Here is a 21011-nt window from a genome sequence, read left to right as displayed (position 1 = left end):
TTTTAGTGCCAGTACCATACTGTCTTGATGATTACAGCTTTGAAATAGAGCTTGAAGTCCGGAATTGTGATGCCATCAGCTTTGCTTTTCTTTTTCAACATTCCTCTGGCTATTCGGGGTCTTTTCTGGTTCCATAAAATTTTAGGATTATTTGTTCCATTTCTTTGAAATGTGGATGGTATTTTGATAGGGATTGCTTTAAATGTGTAAATTGCTCTAGGTAGCATTAACATCTTCACAATATTTGTTCTTCCAATCCATGAGCATGGAACCTTTTTCCATTTCTTTGTGTCTTCCTCAATTTTTTCCATGAATATTTTATAGTTTACTGAGTACAGATTCTTTGCCTGTTTGGTTAGATTTATTCCTAGGTATCTTATGGTTTTGGGTGCAATTGTAAATGGGGTTGACTCCTTAATTTCTCTTTCTTTTGTCTTGTTGTTGGTGTATAGGAATGCCACTGATTTTTGTGCATTGATTTTCTATCCTGCCACTTTACTGAATTCCTGTATGCGTTCTAGCAGTTTGGGGGTGGAGTCTTTTGGGTTTTCCACATAAAGTATCATATCATCTGCAAAGAATGAGAGTTTGACTTCTTTGCCAGTTCAGATGCCTTTTATTTCTTTTTGTTGTCTGATTGCTATGGCTAAGACTTCTAGTACTATGTTGAATAGCAGTGGTGATAGTGGACATCCCTGCCATGTTCCTGACCTTAGGGGGAAAGCTCTCAGTTTTTCCCCATTGAGAATGATATTCGCTGTGGGTTTTTCATAGATGGCTTTTATGATATTGAGGTATGTACCCTCTATCCCTATACTCTGAAGAGTTTTGTTCAAGAAGGGATGCTATACTTTGTCAAATGCTTTTTCTGCATCTCTTGAGAGGATCATATGCTTCTTGTTCTTTCTTTTATTAATGTATTTTATCACATTGATTGATTTGCGGATGTTGAGCCAACCTTGTAGCCCAGGGATAAATCCCACTTGGTCATGGTGAATAATCCTTTTAATGTACTATTGGATCCTATTGGCTAGTATTTTGGTGAGAATTTTTGCATCCATGTTCATCAAGAATATTGGTCTGTAATTCTCCTTTTTGATGGGGTCTTTGATTTTGGGATAAGGTAATGCTGGCCTCATAAAATGAGTTTGGAAATTTTCCTTCCATTTCTATTTTTTGGAACAGTTTCAGAAGAATAGGTATTAATTCTTCTTTAAATATTCCCCTGGGAAGCCATCTGGCCATGGTAGATATTTACAATTGTTAGATCTTCTTGTTGGATAGACCCTTTAAGTATGATGTAGTGTCCTTCCTCATCTTATTATAGTCTTTGGTTTAAAATCTAATTTGTCTGATATAAGGATTGCCACGCCAGCTTTCTTTTGGTGTCCGTTAGCATCGTAAATGGTTTTCCACCCCCTCACTTTCAATCTGGAGGTGTCTTTGGGTCTAAAATGAGTCCCTTGCAGACAGTATATCGATGGGTCTTGTTTTTTTTATCCAATCTGATACCCTGTGTCTTTTGATTGGGGCATTTAGCCCATTTACATTCAGGGTAACTATTGAAAGATATGAATTTAGTGCCATTGTATTGACTGTAAGGTGATTGTTACTGTGTATTGTCTGTGTTCCTTTCTAGTCTATGTTACTTTTAGGCTCTCTCTTTGCTTAGAGGACCCCTTTCAATATTTCTAGTAGGGCTGGTTTCCTGTTTACAAATTCTTTTAGTTTTTGTTTGTCCTGGAAGCTTTTTATCTCTCCTTCTATTTTCAATGAACGCCTAGCTGGATATAGTATTCTTGGCTGCATAGTTTTCTCATTTAGTGCTCTAAATATATCATGCCTGTCCTTTCTGGCCTGCCAAGTCTCTGTGGATAGGTCTGTTGCCAATCTAATATTTTTACCATTGTAGGTTACAGATCTCTTGTCCCGAGCTGCTTTCAGGATTTTCTCTTTGTCTCTGAGACTTGTAAGTTTTATTATTAGATGTCGCAGTGTTGACCTATTTTTATTGATTTTGAGAGGGGTTCTGTGTGCCTCCTGGATTTTGATGCCTGTTTCCTTCCTCAAATTAGGGAAGTTCTCTGCTATAATTTGCTTCAATATACCTTCTGCCCCTCTCTCTCTTTCTTCTTCTTCTGGGATCCCAATTATTCTAATGTTGTTTCATTTTATGGTATCAATTGTCTCTCAAATTCTGCCCTCGTGATCCAGTAGTTGTTTATCTCTTTTTCTCAGCTTCTTTATTCTCCATCATTTGGTCTTCTATATCACTGATTCTCTCTTCTGCCTCATTTATCCTAGCAATTAGAGCCTCCATTTTTTATTACACCTCATTAATAGCCTTTTTGATATCAACTTGGTTAGATTTTAGTTCTTTTATTTCTCCAGAAAGGGTTTCTCTAGTATCTTCCATGCTTTTTTCAAGCCCAGCTAATATCTTTATTTTCATCATTCTGAACTCTAGTTCTGACATCTTACTAATGTCTGTATTGATTAGGTCTCCGGCAGTCAGTAGTGTCTCTTGTTCTTTTTTTTGAGGTGATTTTTTCTGTCTTGTCATTTTGTCTAGAGGAGAATGGATGAATGAGAGAACAAAATGCTAACAAAGTAACAATGACCCCAGAAAAATATACACTAAACAAATCAGAAGAGACCTTAAACTGGGGGAAAAGAAAGGGAAAGAAAGAAAAAAGAAAAAAGAAAGAAAAAGAATATGATCAAATATGTTCAGTTTGGTGAATAGATCAGTGCCACACACTAGATTTTGGGCGTATTTTGGTCTGTTAGAAGAAACTGACTCCCAAAATTGTAAAGAAAGAAAAACTTATATATGTACAAAAATAAGGGTAAATACGATGAAGAGATAGAATGTGACTGTAAAGGTGAAAATTATAAAGATTTTATAAAAGGAATTTATAAGATAGGAAGTTGGTTGAAAAAAAAAAAGAAGAGAACTTAAAAAAAAAACGGAGAGAATCTGATCAAGCAGGAGACTAGAACAAAGCCATACACTAGAGATTTAGGGTATATTTTGATCTGTTAGAAGAAACTGTATCCCAAAATTTTAAAGAGAGAAGAACTTATATATATACGAAAAATAAAGTTAACTACAATGAAGGGGTAGAATATGACTCTAAAAATGAAAAATAAAAAAGATTTTTAAAAAAGGGATTGATAATATGTTGGCTGAAAAAGGGAAAAAGAAAAATTAAAAAAAAAAGAAAATTAAAAAAGTTAAATTTGAAAGCACAAAGAATCAGGGGGAAAAAAAGTCATGAATTCTATGTGCTGTATTCCCCTAGCGCTGGAGTTCTGCCATTCTCATTGATCAGTAAACTTGGTCTTGGCTGGCTGTTCTTGCTGATCTTCTGGGGCAGGGGCCTGTTGCCGTGGTTCCCAAATGTCTTTGCTGGAGGTGGAATTGTCCCGCCCTTGCCGGGCCGGGCTAAGTAATCTGCTCGGCTTTGCCCTCGGGAGCTTTTGTTCCCTGCAAGCTTTCCTTACAGCTTTGGAGGACGAGAGTGAAAATGGCGGCCTCCCAATCTCCGCCCTGGAGGAGCTGAGAACTTGGGGCCCTGCTCCTCAGTGAGCCTCCAGAGAAAAGCAGTCAGTCACTCCCATCTCCCTGGTCTCCGGCCACACTCCGTGCTCACCTGGCCTGTGACCAAGTGTTTCTCTCTCTGGCTCACGACCCCGTGTGGAGTCTCCAAACCCACCAGATCCCTGTGGTGCACTCCTGCACTGCTCCTCCTGGGGGAGGAAGGGGAGTCTCCCAGGATCTGCCTCTTGTTGGGTACCTGCTGGAAGAGCAGGGGCCCGACTGTGCCGCGGATCACGGTTTATGGCAACCCCGAGCTGAGAGCCCACGCCGCGGCTCCGTGCACTTGTGATGAGCACAAGGTGATATATGGAAGTGTTGAATCACTATATTGTACACCTGGACTAATATTACACTGTATGTTAACTAACTGGAATTTAAACAAACAAACAAAAAAAAGAAGCTCTCTTTGTTTTTGACTCTTGACAACTTAACTATAATGTGTCATGCTTTGAATATCTTTGAATTCATATTATTAGGAGTCTGAATTTCTTGGAGCTATAAATCCTGCTTTTTATTTAACATGAGAGGTTGTTGACCATTGTTTCTTCAAATACACATTCTGCCTTTTTCTCTCTGCTTTCCTTTTGTCACTTACATTATTTTCATGTTGGTACACATTGTGATGTCCCCTAGACATATGAAGCTTTGTCCACTTTTTCCTCATTCTTTTTTTCTATCTGCTGTTAAGACTGGATAATTTCTATTGACCTATTTTCAAGTATACTTACTTTTTCTTAAGGCAACTTAAATCTCCTGTTGAACTCTTGTGATTATTTCAAATTTCAGTTAATGTATGTCTTAGTCCATTTGGGCTAATATACCAAGTTTGCCACACACTGTATGACTTATAAACAACAAACATTTATTTTTCACAGTTCTAGAGGATGGGAAGTCCAAGATCAAGGTGCTGACAGATTTGGGGTCTGATGAGAGCCTGCTGTCTGGTTCATAGATGGACAGCCATCTTCTTGCTGTGTCTTCATATAGTAGAAGGGATGAGGGAGCACTCAGAAGCCTCTTTTATAAGGACACTAATCCTGTTCATGAGGGCTTAACTATCATGACACAATAATTTCCCAAAGATCCCACTTCTAAATACAATCACACTGTGGGAATACATTTCAATACATACATTTTGTAGGTCACAAATATTCAGTCTATAGTAATGTACTTCTCAACCCCAGAATTTCTTTTTGGTTCTTCTTTATAATTTCTCTTTTTATTGAATCTGTATTCAGTGAGATATCAATCCATACCTTCCTTTAATCATTTAGACATGATTACCTTTAGCTTTCTGAAGATATTTTTATTCCTTAAAATCTTTGTCTGGTAAGTCCAACATCTGTCTTTCCTTATGGAGTTTCTACTGACTGCTTTTGTTCACTTGATATGGAAAAAAAAACTAATGGTTTTTAGTATTTTTTGAAAAATGTTTTGTTAAAAATTGAATGGAACAACCAATATAATTGACAATTATGGATATTACATTCCCTGCTTCCCCAGGTTTTATTGGTGTTGACTTTGTTGTTTTTCTTGCTGTTTCTTTAGTGTCTTTCCTGAACTAATTCTATAAGGCCTGCATTCCCTGACATTTATGGGTATTGAAGTCTCTGCTCATTTAGGTTAGTGGTTAGATAATGATTGGACAGATTTCCTTAAATGCCTTGAATCAATAAGTCTCCCAGATTTTGTCAACATGCTTTTTGATCTGGGGTCATGTTCAGTGCTTCTGTAGGCAGTTTTCAACTGTGCTTTACCTTTCATTTCCTGCTTGCAGAGAGCCTCAAAATTAGACACAAGTGAAACATACATGTATTGGGATTTTCTGGGCATGCAACATCCTTGTACATGCACATGGCCTTTTAGATATCTAGAAAAAATGAGGAACTTTTCAAAACCACTATGGACATCTTTTTGCTCATATTTTCCTTTTTTTTAAAAAAAAATATTTATTTATTTGAGAGAGAGAGAGAGAGAGAAAGCACAAATAGCGGGGAGGGGGAGCGGGGAGGGAGAAGCAGACTCTACACTGAGCAGGGAGCCCGATACAGGACTCTATCCCAGGACCCTGAGATCATGACCTGAACTGAAGGCAGTTGCTTAACTGATTGAGCCACCCAGGCGCCCCTCCTCATATTTTCCTTATAATATTTTACTTTCTTTTTGTTTGCCCCAACCAGTATCTTTGCCTTAGTCTACTCTGATGTTCAATAGTTGTCACTATATTTTTTAATCAACTCCTTGAAGGAGAGAACTTTTTCCACTGAGCAAGCTCAGATTCAGACAACTGGACCTAAGAATGGGACTTTTACAGGGTGCCGACATACATGTCAAATAGTGCCAATTCTCGGGATGAGGGTTTTGGATGAGCTGCACACTAGGCTTCTCCCCTTTAATTACTACAACATTACTAGTTTTCACAGCTTTCAGGTTGTAAGGCTGTCATTTGAAAGGCTACTATGAACTTGGGGAAGGGGGCTAGGGATAGAGCAAGTTAAAAATGTCAAAAACTGCCTGTTCTTACAAAATATTAGCTGTTATTATTGAATAACCACTCCTCAGATTATTGCAAGCCTTTGGTTAAATCCAGAGTCTTGAGTTGATTTCAACACTTTTTGTCAGTTTTGTCATGGTTTTTATGGAGATCTAGATTTCTTTTTTGAGATGTAGATTTTGAAGGGCCTTCCTCTGCCATTCTGAAAATATTGCCTTTCTCCTGAATCTTTTACAAGTGCGTGTAACCTGAATAATTTCTGTTTGTTGAAATATATGCAATTAAATATTTTAAGGTTTTCTCTCCATCTTCAATTTAGACAGACTTTTTCTAGGAAATTTAATGTCTTAATTTTAAGAGTAATTCACTAGGTGCTCACCCAAATTGCTCTTCACCAACATACACATTTTATGCAGGCAAAATAACACATTTAAATGCAATATGAAATAATCTGTTACATGTCTATGTATATATTCACCTATTGAGCAACCAAAATATTCTAGACACTGGCCAAACCAGCTGTCATTACCCCAATGGATTTTATATTCTATATTGTCAAGTAGATCATCGATGATGTTGGAAAATTCTTCCTTAGTTTAATTTCTGTTTTTCATTTCATAGAAAAATCAAGGTATGTCCTCATTTTCACTTTTGATATTAAAGTTTAAAATGTAAAAGTTATATATTCTCAGAAATTAAATGTTTACTCTACAGCAAGTAAATAATATGTAATCCTTGTTGAGGCTGTATCCTATGTCGATGTCTCTTACAGTTGAATAAGGTATGGCCTATTTTAAAGAATAATCAAATTATTGTGAACACCCAGTGTCACAAATAGTTTTATTGAAATATTAAATGTAATAATACTTTACATATAAACACTTATGGTTTCTATGTAGCTATAGAATCAAAACACATATACAAATTAAATATTAATATAACTATAGAAACAATTAAATTTAATTAGTTCATTAATTTAATGTTATGAATGATGTGCTGAAACCACATTCTTGATAGAAGCTCAACAATGATATTGATATCTACAGCACAAGGTTTTTTTCATGTTTGTCATATCTGGAATTGTGAGTGACATGTGATGCTTCAATCTTTCTGCCTTTTTATAAAATTTGAAATATTGCAGTAGCTTCATTTTACACATGATAACATAATGAAGCCTTCATTTGACATGACTACATTATTTTATGTCATACTTTTACTGATCATTTTTCATTTACCTTTGTAAGTTACAGTAGGACCCCTTTTCTCCAAGGTAGTTAACAGCACATCAAATACAGACACTGAAATTATATGGCAATGCTCAGTTATAATAACCACTTGATCCAGATTATTATAGTAAACCTCAGAGAGAAGTCATCTCCTCCATGGCATGTCATACTATAAAACTTCTAAAAAAATGAGCTAGATTCTCATACATGGATAGAGAATGAGGCCCAAGAAATATTGCCAAGTGTAAAGGTAATATTGAATAATATTAAGTTCTATTTAATTTTTATGTAATATAATAGTGTATTATATATTAAACATTATGTACATTATATATGAATAAATATGCACACACACATAAAATATCTGGAAGGATAAACTCCAATCTGTAAGCTGCTTTTATTATTTTACTGTTAGAGAATGCCAGTGGGTAGAGGAGCTGAAAAATCACTTTTATTTATTGTTTTTGTACACTCATAAATAAGATTATTATCTGTTTATACTATAAATATCTATGTATAGAGAAAGCATATGTTTTAATTCTATGGTATTAGAAAGTTTAGGACAGGAATTAGATACAATTTTTCTAAATACATATTGATAAAATTAGTACTCAAATGAGTGGTTAGGTAGTAGACAGTAGTAATGAGATTTTGTGTTAAACAAACCTGAAGTGGAAAAGTACCAAATATCTGAACCTTAATACATCATGAAAAGCAATGTTTTCCTTTTCTTTATTTTTATTTTTTTAAGATTTTATTTATTTATTTGTCAGAGAGAGAGAGAGAGCACAAACAGGGAGGAGTGGCAGGCAGAGGGAGAAGCAGGCTCCCTGCTGAGAAAGGAGCCTGACGCGGACTCAGTCCCAGGACCCTGGGATCATGATCAGAGCCGAAGGCAGGTGCTTAACCTACTAAGCCACCCAGGCATCCCTGTTTTCCTTTTCTTTAAAAGTTAAACTATAAATTAAAATAATTAAAATTTATCTTGAAATAAAAATAACTTTTAAAGAAAGTTAAAGTATAAATTAAAATAATTGAAATTTATTTTAGATTTCAAGTCTGGTACCATAGAAACACTCAGCGTATTTGGTTCAGAATATGAGCATTTAATTAATTTCAGGTAAGATAAAATCATCCCATGCAAAAAGATTTATTAAGAAACCTCAAGTTCTAATACAAGAATAAACGATTTCATGTCTTATGTGATAGAAAGAGCCAACTGCTTTACAGCCAGCAGATGAACTTATCCTCTATTTAGTATTGTCTTCATAAACTACTAAATCATTCTACTACCTGTCAGATCTCTTTGTCACAGAGAGTTCAAAACCTAGGCACAACTTTTTGTTTTCATAATGTTCATGCAAACATGGGATAACTTAGCATAATACAACATATGTATAGATAACTGTAACTTTGTGCTTCTTTTCTCAGCAAAATTAATTCCTGAATGTTTTTTCTTGAAAATTTACTCTTTATTTTATCTTTAGGTAATAATTTATAATATTTATATAATAATACACATTTTAACTATATATACATATATGCATATAGAAGAGTTATATTACTTGTATATAATTTATATCTAAAAGCGGATGTTTAAACCTTATCTTCCCCACAACAACAACCCTTGAAAAGGAGCCCATTATTTCTTTCATTTCTCTACACAGGAAAATCTTAACTTATTTTGATGAAATAAATTCCTAATATCAAAGAGAAAAATGTAGAATCCTGGAAGAAAGAGATAACACATTAGAATTCTCTATTCCTAGTAGGATTTTGATAGCTACTTCTTTAAACGGGGAATAATTTGAATATCCAGAGCTTATATTTACACCATCTTCTTGCGTTTTGTCTTAATTTAACTCAACATCCTCCAGCTTCAATGTACACAAGACATAGTGTACAAGGTCACATTTAAAAACTGAAGAGTAAATATTTATGTGATATAAAGTAAGTAAAATATTCAAATTTTAGTTTGGTATTATACCCACCTATTTGCCCAATGTTTTATGACAAAAAATTTTATAAATACAGAAAAGTTGAAGAAATAGTATAATAAACACTATTATACCATCTACCTAGTTTTACCTATATTTGATTACAATACATATTTTGATATATTGACTTCATTTCACTGTATAAATACAGTAGATATTTTTTTGTTGTTACTGGATCACTTGAGAGTAAGTTGGAACATATGACATTTTACCATAATTTCCTCAAAATGTGTTTCTCTCTTATTAAAAAAAAGATTTTATTTATTTATTTATTTATTTATTTATTTATTTATTTGAAGGGGGAAGGGGCAAAGGGAGAGGGAGAGACAGAGAATCTCGAGCAGACTCTGCTGAACCTGGAGCCCTACACAGGGCTCAATCTCACAACCTTGAGATAATGACCTGAGTCAAAATCAAGAGTCAGATGCATAGCTTACTGGCCACCTAGGCTCCCTACAATGTATTTCTAAAGTATACTCTCCTCCCTAAAAACTCTACCATTCATACAGGTTTTCCAGTCTATGGTAATATTAATACCATGAACTGAATTCTTTCAGACAGTACAAAGAGACAGTTTTCCCAAGATGTTTTAGTCTGGAAACAAATATCATGAAAGCAGATTACATAATTCAAGATTGACAAAGCAAGAATTAACAACCTAGGACTAAATGGACTAAAAACAAACTTGCAAAATTGTAATAGCGTATGTGAAAAACCCATTTATATTTTCTTTATCTGCAACCCACAATTTATTGAATTATTATGATACAAACAGTCATTAAGTATTTATTTACATAATATCTCTTTCCAACTAACATTTAGAATTAAAATTATTTTGCTAAAATTATTATCGATGTTGATAAACTAATGAATTCTCAGGAAAAACACTCAATACTTTAGTTAAGAATGATGAGTATTAATTAACTTTGTTTACAAAATAGTTCAAAACAATAACAACAATTTTTAAATATTTTCCAAAATGCCTTTACTATGTTCCATTACTTTGTTTTGTTTGTTTATTCATTTGTTTTGTTTTATAGATTCCACATGAGTGAAATCACATGGTATTTGCCTTTCACAGTCTGATTTATTTGACTTAGCATAATACCTTCTAAGTCCATTCATGTTGTTGTAAATGGCAGAAAAAAAAATCTCATCTTTTTATGGCTGAGTAATACTCATTGTATATATATACCACATCTTCTTTATCAATAGACACTTTGATTGCTTACATATCTTGGCTATGGTAAATAGTGCTACAATAAACTTAGTGATGTAGATATCTTTTTGAATTAGTGTTTTCATTTCCTTTGGGTAATGCCCAGTAGTAGAATTATTGAATCATATGGTATTTCTATTTTTAATTTTTTGAGAAACCTCTAGACTATTTTCCGCAGTGGGTGTACCATTTTACATTCCCACCAACAGAGCAAGAGATTTCTTTTTTCTCCACATTCTTGCCAACACTTATTTCTTGTTTTCTGATTTTAGCAATTCTGACAGGTATAAGGTGATATTTCATTGTGGTTTTGATTTGCATTTCCCTGATGATTAGTGATCAGCATCTTTTCATGTGTCTGCTGGCCATATGTGTGTCTTCTTTAAAAAAAAAATGTCTATTCAGGTCCTCTGCCTATTTTTTAATTGGATTGTTTGTTTTTTTTTTGTTGTTGTTGTTGAGTTGTGTAAGTTCTCTATATATTTTAGATATTAATCCGTTATTGGATATATCATATGCAATTATTTTCTCCCATTCAGTAGGTTGCCTTCTTGACAAAGGAAGCAAGAATATACAATGAGAAAAAGATAGTCTCTTCCATAAATGGTGCTGGGAAAACTGAACAGCCAAATGCACAAAAATGAAACTGGACCACTTTCTTATACCATACACAAAAATAAACTCAAAATGGATTAAAGACCTAAACATGAGATGACCTGAAACCATAAAAATCCTAGAAAAGAACATAAGCAGTGACTTCTTTGACATCAGCCACAGCAATGTTTTTCTAGATATGTCTGCTGAGGCAAGGGAAACAAAGCAAAAATCAACTATTGAGGCTGCATCAAAATAAAAATCTTTTGTATAGCAAATGGAACCATCAATAAAACAAAAAAGTAGTCTACCAAATGGAAGAAGATACGTTCCTTTACTTTTGATGACCATGTAATTATTTGCTTCAGTTTAGGAATATATCGTTTTCCTAAAAGGACATAATTGGATATATCAAATGTATAACTAAACTGTGTTAGAAATCCTATTAATTAGTATGATACATATCACTATAAGATCTTACTACTCATTTAAAAATAATACTTATAAAATCTTCCCGGGAAACTGGCCTATTATCTGCTTTATAATTAGTGGAATGACAGGATTAAGGTATTAAAGAATATCATCTTCTGGCAGGACAAGAATATTGACAATATTGGTATTTTGTAATGCAAAAGAAAATACTTTTATAGGTACTGTAGGTGAAACAGAGGAGTTGGTCTCAATGGTTCTTTGTTTCTTATCTTTTTAATGTAACAAGCAAAAAGATATAAACTCAATAGTAATTCTTGAGCATTGTAATTTTCATGACAGAAATTCCTGTACTACATTTGCTATTGAACAGATATAATTTTTATTCAAATAGAATTTTCCTACATTAGTACAGAGTTCTGGTATCATATTTAAGTTACTACTCCTTTTGCCCTATATAAAAATATTGCTTTTATTAACCATTATTTTTTCTTATTTATCAATAGGAATAAGGAAAGTTTTGAGAATGTGAATGTGAGTGTGACTTTAAGTGAAATTCCTTGAAGTCAGACAAGGGATAATCAATGTAATTGTGATTAAAATAGCCTGTTAGGCAAGCTGCTGAGTAGTAAGTCAGTTCTCCTAGGATTTCTAAAAGTAATCTCAAATCAAATTTGCAGGTTTCTTTCAATGTTACATACATAAAAATCTTGCTGAGTGATGAACACCATGGCTCTTTAGGTTTTTGCACCTGCTTTGAAAGGATAGTAAAGGCTCAAATAAAATTATTGTAGGCACTTGAAATTTCTCACCTGTGAAAGACAAAATGCTGCAGTAAGTAAGAGTCCTTGGAGACCACTACAAAAGATTCATTTGCAAATGAATTCAAGTGCCTAAGAGAGAACTTTTAAAGTATAGGAAAATTTTTGATATTTGGATCTTTTGTATTACCATAGCAGTTGTGAGAAAAAAATTATTTTCCTTTTTGGATATTTCTTTAGGAAGTCACAATTCTTTAAAGATAAATAACATCTTTAAAACCTTATATCTCATTAAAAGCTATAAATTAGTAAAAATGAAGATTAAAGAAGAAATTAGAAAGCTTTAAGATAAAAAGAAGTCCATTGCATGACGTCATTATTTTGACTGTTTAATAGAATTTTGAGCTTCCTGGCAATTTACCCTTCATCTCTTCTAACGTCAAACATCTTAATTTTATTGCATGCAAGGTTTTCCATTATTATGTCCCATCTTTATGTATTTGCTATTTTTTTAATCTTTCCAATCTCAACTTTATGTTCTCTTCCAAACTTGTTTTCTCTTACTTCCACACTACTTTAATTCTCATTTATATTCTTTTTAGCATCCTTTATTTTATAGGACTTATTAAGATTAAATAATTAAATGCACAGTTATCTGGTTAAGTCTGTTTCTACCTCAGATATGTAAGTTCCCTGACGTTATGGACCTTTCTTTGCTACTGCTTCTCTTAAATGTCAATCACATTCCCTTATGTATAGATAATTCTTAAGAAATCTCACATTAAGGGTGCCTGGGTGGCTCAGTCGGTTAAGCGACTGCCTTCGGGTCAGGTCATGATCCCAGAGTCCTGGGATCGAGTCCCGCATCGGGATCCCTGCTCTGCGGGGAGCCTGCTTCTCCCTCTCCCACTCCCCCTGCTTGTGTTCCCTCTCTCGCTGTGTCTCTCTCTGTCAAATAAATAAATAAAATCTTTAAAAAAAAAAAAGAAATCTCACATTAAGGATACGTGGTTATATCATCACACATGGATGTCCCATTACAAAAGATATCCAGCAAAATCATTAAAAATGAAGAAAGTGATACCCCTGAGACCCTGCCTTCTTTTATAGTGATAAAAGTTGGCTGGTGGTTAGGCTTTTTTCACTTTGAGTAAAAATGTCTTATTTGTCTTTATTTTTTCAGCACAATTCAAAAATGTATATGCATTGAACATAAAAAAAGTATTTTATCAGTGTTAGTCAAACTAATGTCTAGACTTATGTTAGCTTTCTTCCTTATCTAGTCCCCAGAGATGCCCATAATTGAGGGCAGGGTCAACCACATATTACTCATAGATGTTGATTTATGATATTGAGGAAAAAGAATAGTAATAATGAAATGAGCCCTAACCCTCTTCACATTGGTATTCCTTTAACTTTATAATGTACACTCGTAAATGGATACTCACTACAATTTATATTTGTTATGGAACAGAAATTATACTTATTGGAAATACATTATTGGAAATACATGATTCCTTTATTTTAAATCAGCACAATTATAGGAGCTGACTTGCTTATATAAACTGGCAAGGTGCCTTTGCTATTGATGATTAGGTTTTGCTATATTTAAAGAAACAAGTTGGAAGATAAGAAATGTTTTTAAAATTTTGTTAGTTGAAGAGAGATTGCATCAAGGAAATTTGTCTGTCCAGTTGGTCTTTTTCAGGGTGACATAACTTGAGTTATAGTTTAAAGTTTGATTTTTGAGTCTAGTAATTGTGTCTAGACTGGGGGCTGAGAAGTGACCAGACTGACTCAGGAGTATCAAGTTACACTAAGCAAATTCTCAGAGAACAATATATAGTATATGATTATAAGGAGCCCAGAAACCTTTGGCTATTGCTTCACGAATTATCACTCTGTAATAAAAAAACCTACACTGGAATTTATATTATCATGAAATGTAATTGAAAAGCACTAACACAAGGAAAATATTAAGTGACATTAACCAATGCCAGCACTTACAGCTTGAGAAGACTATCCCTTCAAGAGAATGTGACTGCATCATCTGGAGCAATTGACCACGGCACTTTATCTCCCAAAGGCTGCCAGACATATATTGACAGGTTATTTTTTACCGAAATTCAATTTTTTAGGCCCTGTGAATACTTTCTCATTCTTACAAATAAAAGTTTTCTCTTAAAATGTGTATTTATTGGGCGCCTGGGTAGCTCAGTTGGTTAAGCGACTGCCTTGGCTCAGGTCATGATCCTGGAGTCCCGGGATCGAGTCCCGCATCGGGCTCCCTGCTCAGCAGGGATTCTGCTTCTCCCTCTGATCCTCCCACCTCCCATGCTCTCTCTCTCTCTGTCTCATTCTCTCTCTCAAATAAATAAATAAAATCTTTTAAAAAATAAAAGAAAATGTGTATTTATCATGAAATAAATGACACTGACTTTGCAATTTGAGGATAGCTTAATAAAGAAACCTTTTAAAATGTTGCAGGTGGGAATAAGAAAAACCAATAATGAATAGCAAGGGAGTCTTGGCTTGCAATAAGGAAATCCACCCCATGCCCGAAGTTACTGAAACCTGGACAGATTAGTAGCTTTCATTAAAACAACTTAACCCATCTGCAGCAATCTTACAGGGATGGATTCAGGAGAAATATTCCATGACTGACTCAACTCCCACCTGCTGATTTCTTGCTAGTACTTGTTAGTTCAATTGGATGTCAAGAGCAAGGAGCTCCTTTGATGCATTCCATAAACATCTATCTCTCTTGGCTCAGAGCACAGGAGAGAGGAGTGCAGGTGGATTTGGTGAAGCAGAGAGGTACATAGCCCATACAAATAAAATATAGTTGACGAAGCTATACTTACTAAATGATCGTGTCAGACAGGCTATACCTTAGACACCTTGAGCAGAACGAGGCTATTGAAAATCCATTTTACTGAACAATTTATAGATTATTATTTAGTTTCAGTCATTTTACTAGAGGGCTGGTCTCATTCACTCTGTCAATTTTTCCAAATTGCATTATTAGAAGGCAACCTTTATTTCCCTTATGTCTTCCCCTGTGTACTGATTAAAATTTCCACAGCTTCACACTAGGAAGCCTTAATAACACAGACACACACAGACACACACACACACTACACAAACCTAGAGTCTCCATATGTTTCATGCGAATGTTTTGATTGGACAAATGTTCCTTTACTGTGCTTTTTTCCCCCCCTTTATGTGAGTGAACCTATTAATCTGTCAGTCATCAACTGCATACCTGTTAATATATATTCTCACTGTAGTGATTGCATTTCAAACATTTCAAGCATAGCTGAATTTTTTTGTCTTCATATTCACTTTACATTTACTATTGGCTCTGCAGTGGTATTCTTTCTCTGAGGAACAAGAGGCAATTGTGAATATAGAGACAACGTTTTCACTTCCATTATTCCAAACAAAGGATCGAAATCAAGTTTGATTTAGTGGGATATGAAGGAAGCGTTACCTTGTGCTTTGTGTCCCGAAAATGCTACTAACCAGCTCACAAATGCTGTCATTACTGACATAGTAGGTAATACGTAGATCTGGTGTTTTCACTACATTCAGTGATATTTTTCCAAATGAGAATATATCTGTAAAATGTCTGAATATGGTTAGAATTAAATGATTGAGACAATGAACACTAAATTTTCCCTACTGATCATTGAAATCTTCACTTCTTAAATCTAGTCTGCTCTGTTACCTCTATTAATGGAAATATGAAAAACCTCTATTGGAAATGGAAATGGAAATACGAAAATGCAAAAGAATTAACCTATACATTATTACATCTTATTTGGAAATGGGACAAGTGGCGAACAAAAATCATCTAGCATCTGAAATAATTTGAAATCAAGCATAATGAGTTAAACATGTTGGTCCACCAAAAAGTTTGGTCATGTGAATAAAATAAGTTGCTTATACAATTTTTCAATTCACCTGATGATTGTTTTCTCATAATTCGGTCATAGTCTAACACATATTTTTCCTAATCTCTGCCACACACAAATGTGTGTGCATTTGACTTTCTGATTTAAGGAAAAGTATTTAAACTAAACTTGTTTAGTGTTTAACTAATAATTATAGCAATAATAAATGTTTATTTATAAAGAAAGAGTACTAATTTCTGATAATTCTTTCATTTAATTTTCACCAAAATATTCAATAGGAGTGTGGCAATGGTATTAAAAAATCAGAAGGATACCTTAATACTATGCTGAAATATAGAGTAGCCATGCAACTAACTGCTAAAAAACAAACACACAGCATAGAAGATAAAAACTGCCTGATAGAGAGCATCAGAGTAGGCTATTTATTTCTTTAACTAATTTCATGATAGAAATGCTTATTAAGTGGAGTTTCGGAGAATAGGATAAATTTCCTTTCATTCTCAGTGATGTTATTTATGACATGAGATATATTTCTGAATTTGTGTTAGCTTTGTTATTCCAGGCCTTTAGGAATCCACAGATATAGGGCTGTTCATAATTTATTCTTTCATCGTACATACTCATCAACGGAGAGCTTCTGACAAATATGGCTTATCTAAGGGATTTCTCATTCATCCTAGTTTTTCCAGCTCCTCTTTCATGGGAAACCTGTCTAGGGAAGCCCTCATCAGCCACTGAACTGTCGTCCCATTTCTCTAAACAAGGGATGGTTATTTTTCTTCCCAGGTGTGTTGCTTCCTTTCGATAATTTTCTGCCAGTTATCCCTGAAATCTGAAGCCGTGGGAGTTCTCTTTAGCCCGCTTGTAACTCTCCTTCATCTTGTTCTATTAAAGATGGATCATTGACTCACATTCCTTGTGGTATTTGACAATTTGAGACAAGGAAGGGGGCATTCCATTTACAATATAACTACTGTAAATAAGTTTTTTTTTTTTTTTTTTTAAGCGGGCTGTTATTTTGTATTGAGTCCAACAAAAGTAGTCAGTACATTGAGGCTAAACCTAACAATAAAGGGAAAGTAAATGTGCACAGTGCAGAAAATACTGTTCATTATAGTTCTTTTCTTAGAGCAAAATCATCTTCAAATATGTAAAATAGGGATAACTAGAGAAAATTAGAGAAATAAGAGAGGGAGGAGACTCTGTGGGTTGCAGACAGAGAGGGCTCAGAAACATGCAAAATGGGTGTAGGTCAGGTTTAACTATGTTATTTTTATTAACATACAGCGTAATTTTGGTTGTTTGTGACAAATAATTATTGTCTAGATATTTTTGCATGACTCCAGTAAGGTAAATAAGGGATATAAAAGTGAAAATATTCGGTCTTTTATCTTTATGAGTTTTCAGTTAGTAGGAGAGATGAGCTAATTTTTGTGAAAGGCAGAAATTCCTTGTCATTAAAAAAAAAAGAAAAGGATACATTGTGTTACATGAATCTTGAGGATGGAGAGAATGCTTTATTAAAGAGTTGGTTCTTGAGGGTACGAATTATTCAAAACAAAGAAGGGCGAAAATACTCCCGACAGAAGAAAGAGCATAGGTAATGAGAAAATACATGGTGCACATATAAAAAGGTAGTAAATAACTTCGGCTGAAGCATAGAAAATATGAAATGCATTCGTTGAATAGAAATTTGAATAGTTTAGTAGAAACTCTTGAATTCCATGCAAAGTGATTTTATCCTTTTCCTTAGCCAGTGTTAAAAAATGCTACAAAATACAAAGTTTTAATTGATGAGGTGAATGAATAAGGTTTTCCTTGAACAGTTCTAAGTTTCTAAATTATTTGCTTCTTTTTCAAAACTTCTGAAATAAAATAGACTTGAAAGTACCTTACCTGTACAGTTTTACTATTCACAGGATGATAATTTCCACCTAGGTGCAATGTTAGGAATTCTAATTTGTTCGGTTTTCCACGGATCAAAAAGAAAAATAAATGCTTTGACCTTTTTGCTGTGTTGCTGCCCACCTCTTGAAGATATGTATGAAAATTCTGAAGTTTTCACTCTGTTGGTACCTTCATTAGGGATTTCCATGAGTAATAAGCAAAATTCTGACCATGCTGTATAAAGAATATATGATGGTGAATTTGCAGTGAAGCTAATAAAACTCAAAACTTTGGCCTTTTCACTTGTGTGGGCTTCTTCCAGAGCCCCAGAATGAGTTCTGGATATTTGTTCAAACAGTATTATATATTTTTTGTAAAACCTGCCAAAGTTTTCAAATGCAACTGTAAAAGCCTACTACCTCTTAATGGTTCATTTTACCACCTGTCATCTTTTCTCTCACACTGGCTAATACCGGACTAAGTGTGGACACTTTTGAAGGCATCCCTGAAGGAACATTGAGTTGGGGAATCTTTTGCTTTTGGTTTTGGAGCATATATTTCTGACATTTGCCATGTGTGGTTGGCCACCTCCAATTTAGGAATCGCCCCTCACCGTGCTGACTCAGCTAGCGTCGTGACACAGGCGCAGAGAAATTCACCATGAAAATGTGATCTACAGTACCTGGCTCTGGAGTTATGTGAGTAGTGCAGGAGAAAAAAAAAAAAATAAAGATATGGACCCATAAGTAGTTTTGTGGAAAATTGATGAAAGTCATGTAATCATGTAAGTTGTAAGTGCGTTATTTACTTCATTGATTCTTAGAATGGATAGTCTCTCTTGTGTGCTTATACATATCATTAATTCATTTTCACTATTATATGAGATACATAGGTGGGTAGGTAAAAAGATGATAGGTAAATAGAGAGATGATAGATAGATAATTTGAGAGTTGGTCAAGAATTGTGTGAAACAGAAATCACCAAAATTCATGGGCTTTTGTGGCATAAACTATATTCAGTATTTCAAACAGTGAGTGCGCCTATATGCGAAGTAACATATTATATACATCTCAATGTATATAATACATTTGATTTCATTTATTTAGCATGCTTCATATGTTTACCTGCCAAATTTCGGCAGTCCCAAAAGAAAGGGCATGCAAAATTGCCTCTGTTGTGGCAAAATGCCCTGAAGATACAAATACTATAATGACAAAAGTCCTGCACATATAAATAAACAAATCAATAGGCGATATTAAAATAATTTTAATGTACATTTTTTGAATGTCTTTTTGTAGCTTAAAACACAGTGACAGATTATAAAATGCTTTGAACTATTCTTGCGCATGTCTTGATTTCAGAATAGTTTTAAATATTTTTCACAATAATTTAGCCTGCAAAACTTAAAATCTAACTGAAAGGAATCATCCTAGTGGAAGGCAAAAATGTTAAGTTAAAGGCTGCCAGAAGCATCAAAATATCAAACATATATTGATTTTGTTTGTATCCTTTAGCAGGCAGTTAGTTTGATTTGACTCCGACAGAAAACTCTCTTGTGAAGAAGCTCAAATCTAAGTTCAATTTTTTAATCCTTAGCTGCTTAGTGTTTGTTCCATGTAACTGTTGGTCAAGGTAAGCCAGATATTTAGACAGTATTGATACACAGATTTCAGGGCTCTCCTTTGGCTCTCTTCTTCTTGGGATTTCTTTCATCATTCAGCCCTGTAGTAGTCTCAAACTCCAGATACTTTTGTTCATGCCAGAAAGACTTCACATTTTCTTTTGAAGATGTAGCCACAGCCTGCCTCAGGCTAAAAGTCATAAAAACTGGAAACTCACCCAGAGACATTCCCTTCATTCAAGTGCCATACAGAGCCTGCCTGCATTTTGTTCACTCTCCAGTATCTTCAGGTAGCTGTTTTTAGTATTTAATCCAGAGTTTATTAGTTATCTGCAAAAGGTTGTTCCTGTAAGAGCTTCTATGACTAAGTGTAGGTTCTTCTCAGTCTTTTGATTAAGAGCTTAGCAGGTTTCTGATTCTTCAGAGCTAACCGATTATAGAAGATTCCACTCTATCCCTCAGAGGTCTTGAATTTAACTCTTTATCTTCATCTTACACATTTTCACAATCTGATTTGTGTCTTGAGGCAGAGACTCATTGTGCTTGTGTGGCCAGCGTTTCCTGAGTCCCTTGCCCCCTGGATCAGTGGGACTTCATATTTTAGGCACTGTGAAACCATGGGTGATTTCATTTTGTCTTTCTGGCCCTGACATCTAGCCTCACATGCCACCCTAAAATTCGTAATATGTGCTGGAATAAATCTGGCTTGTATTATGGATCGACTAATTTCCAAACTTTCAAGGTAGTCCCAGGTAAGATATGAACAGATACCTCAGCAAAGAACGTATACAGATGGCAAATAGTCATAGGAAATTATGCTCAAATCTTATATTAGGGAATTGCAAATTAAATAACAGTGAGAAACAACTACATGTCTATTAGAATGGCTAAAATCCAAAACACTAATAACATCAAATACTAGTGAGGATGAGGCATAACAAGAACTCTTATTCATTATGCTTGTAGGAATGCAAACTGGCTGTCCGCTTTGGAAGGTAATTGGCAATCTCTTATAAAGGTAAACATACTCTTACCCTATGATCCAGGAATCACACCTTTTGGTATTGAACCCGTATGAGTTGAAAACTTATGACCACAAAAGAATCTGCACATGATATTTATAGTAGCTTTATTCATAATTGTCCAAACTTGAGAGCCATCAAGATGTACTTCAATAGGTGAATGGGTAAACAAGCTATGTACATCCACATAATGGAACATTATTCAGCAATAAAAAGAAACAAGCTATCGAGCCATGACAA

The sequence above is a fragment of the Phoca vitulina genome, unplaced genomic scaffold (genome assembly GCF_004348235.1).
Source record: "Phoca vitulina isolate PV1807 unplaced genomic scaffold, GSC_HSeal_1.0 scaffold14, whole genome shotgun sequence".
Taxonomy (NCBI): Eukaryota; Metazoa; Chordata; class Mammalia; order Carnivora; family Phocidae; genus Phoca; species Phoca vitulina.
This window is presented reverse-complemented; position numbering follows the sequence as displayed.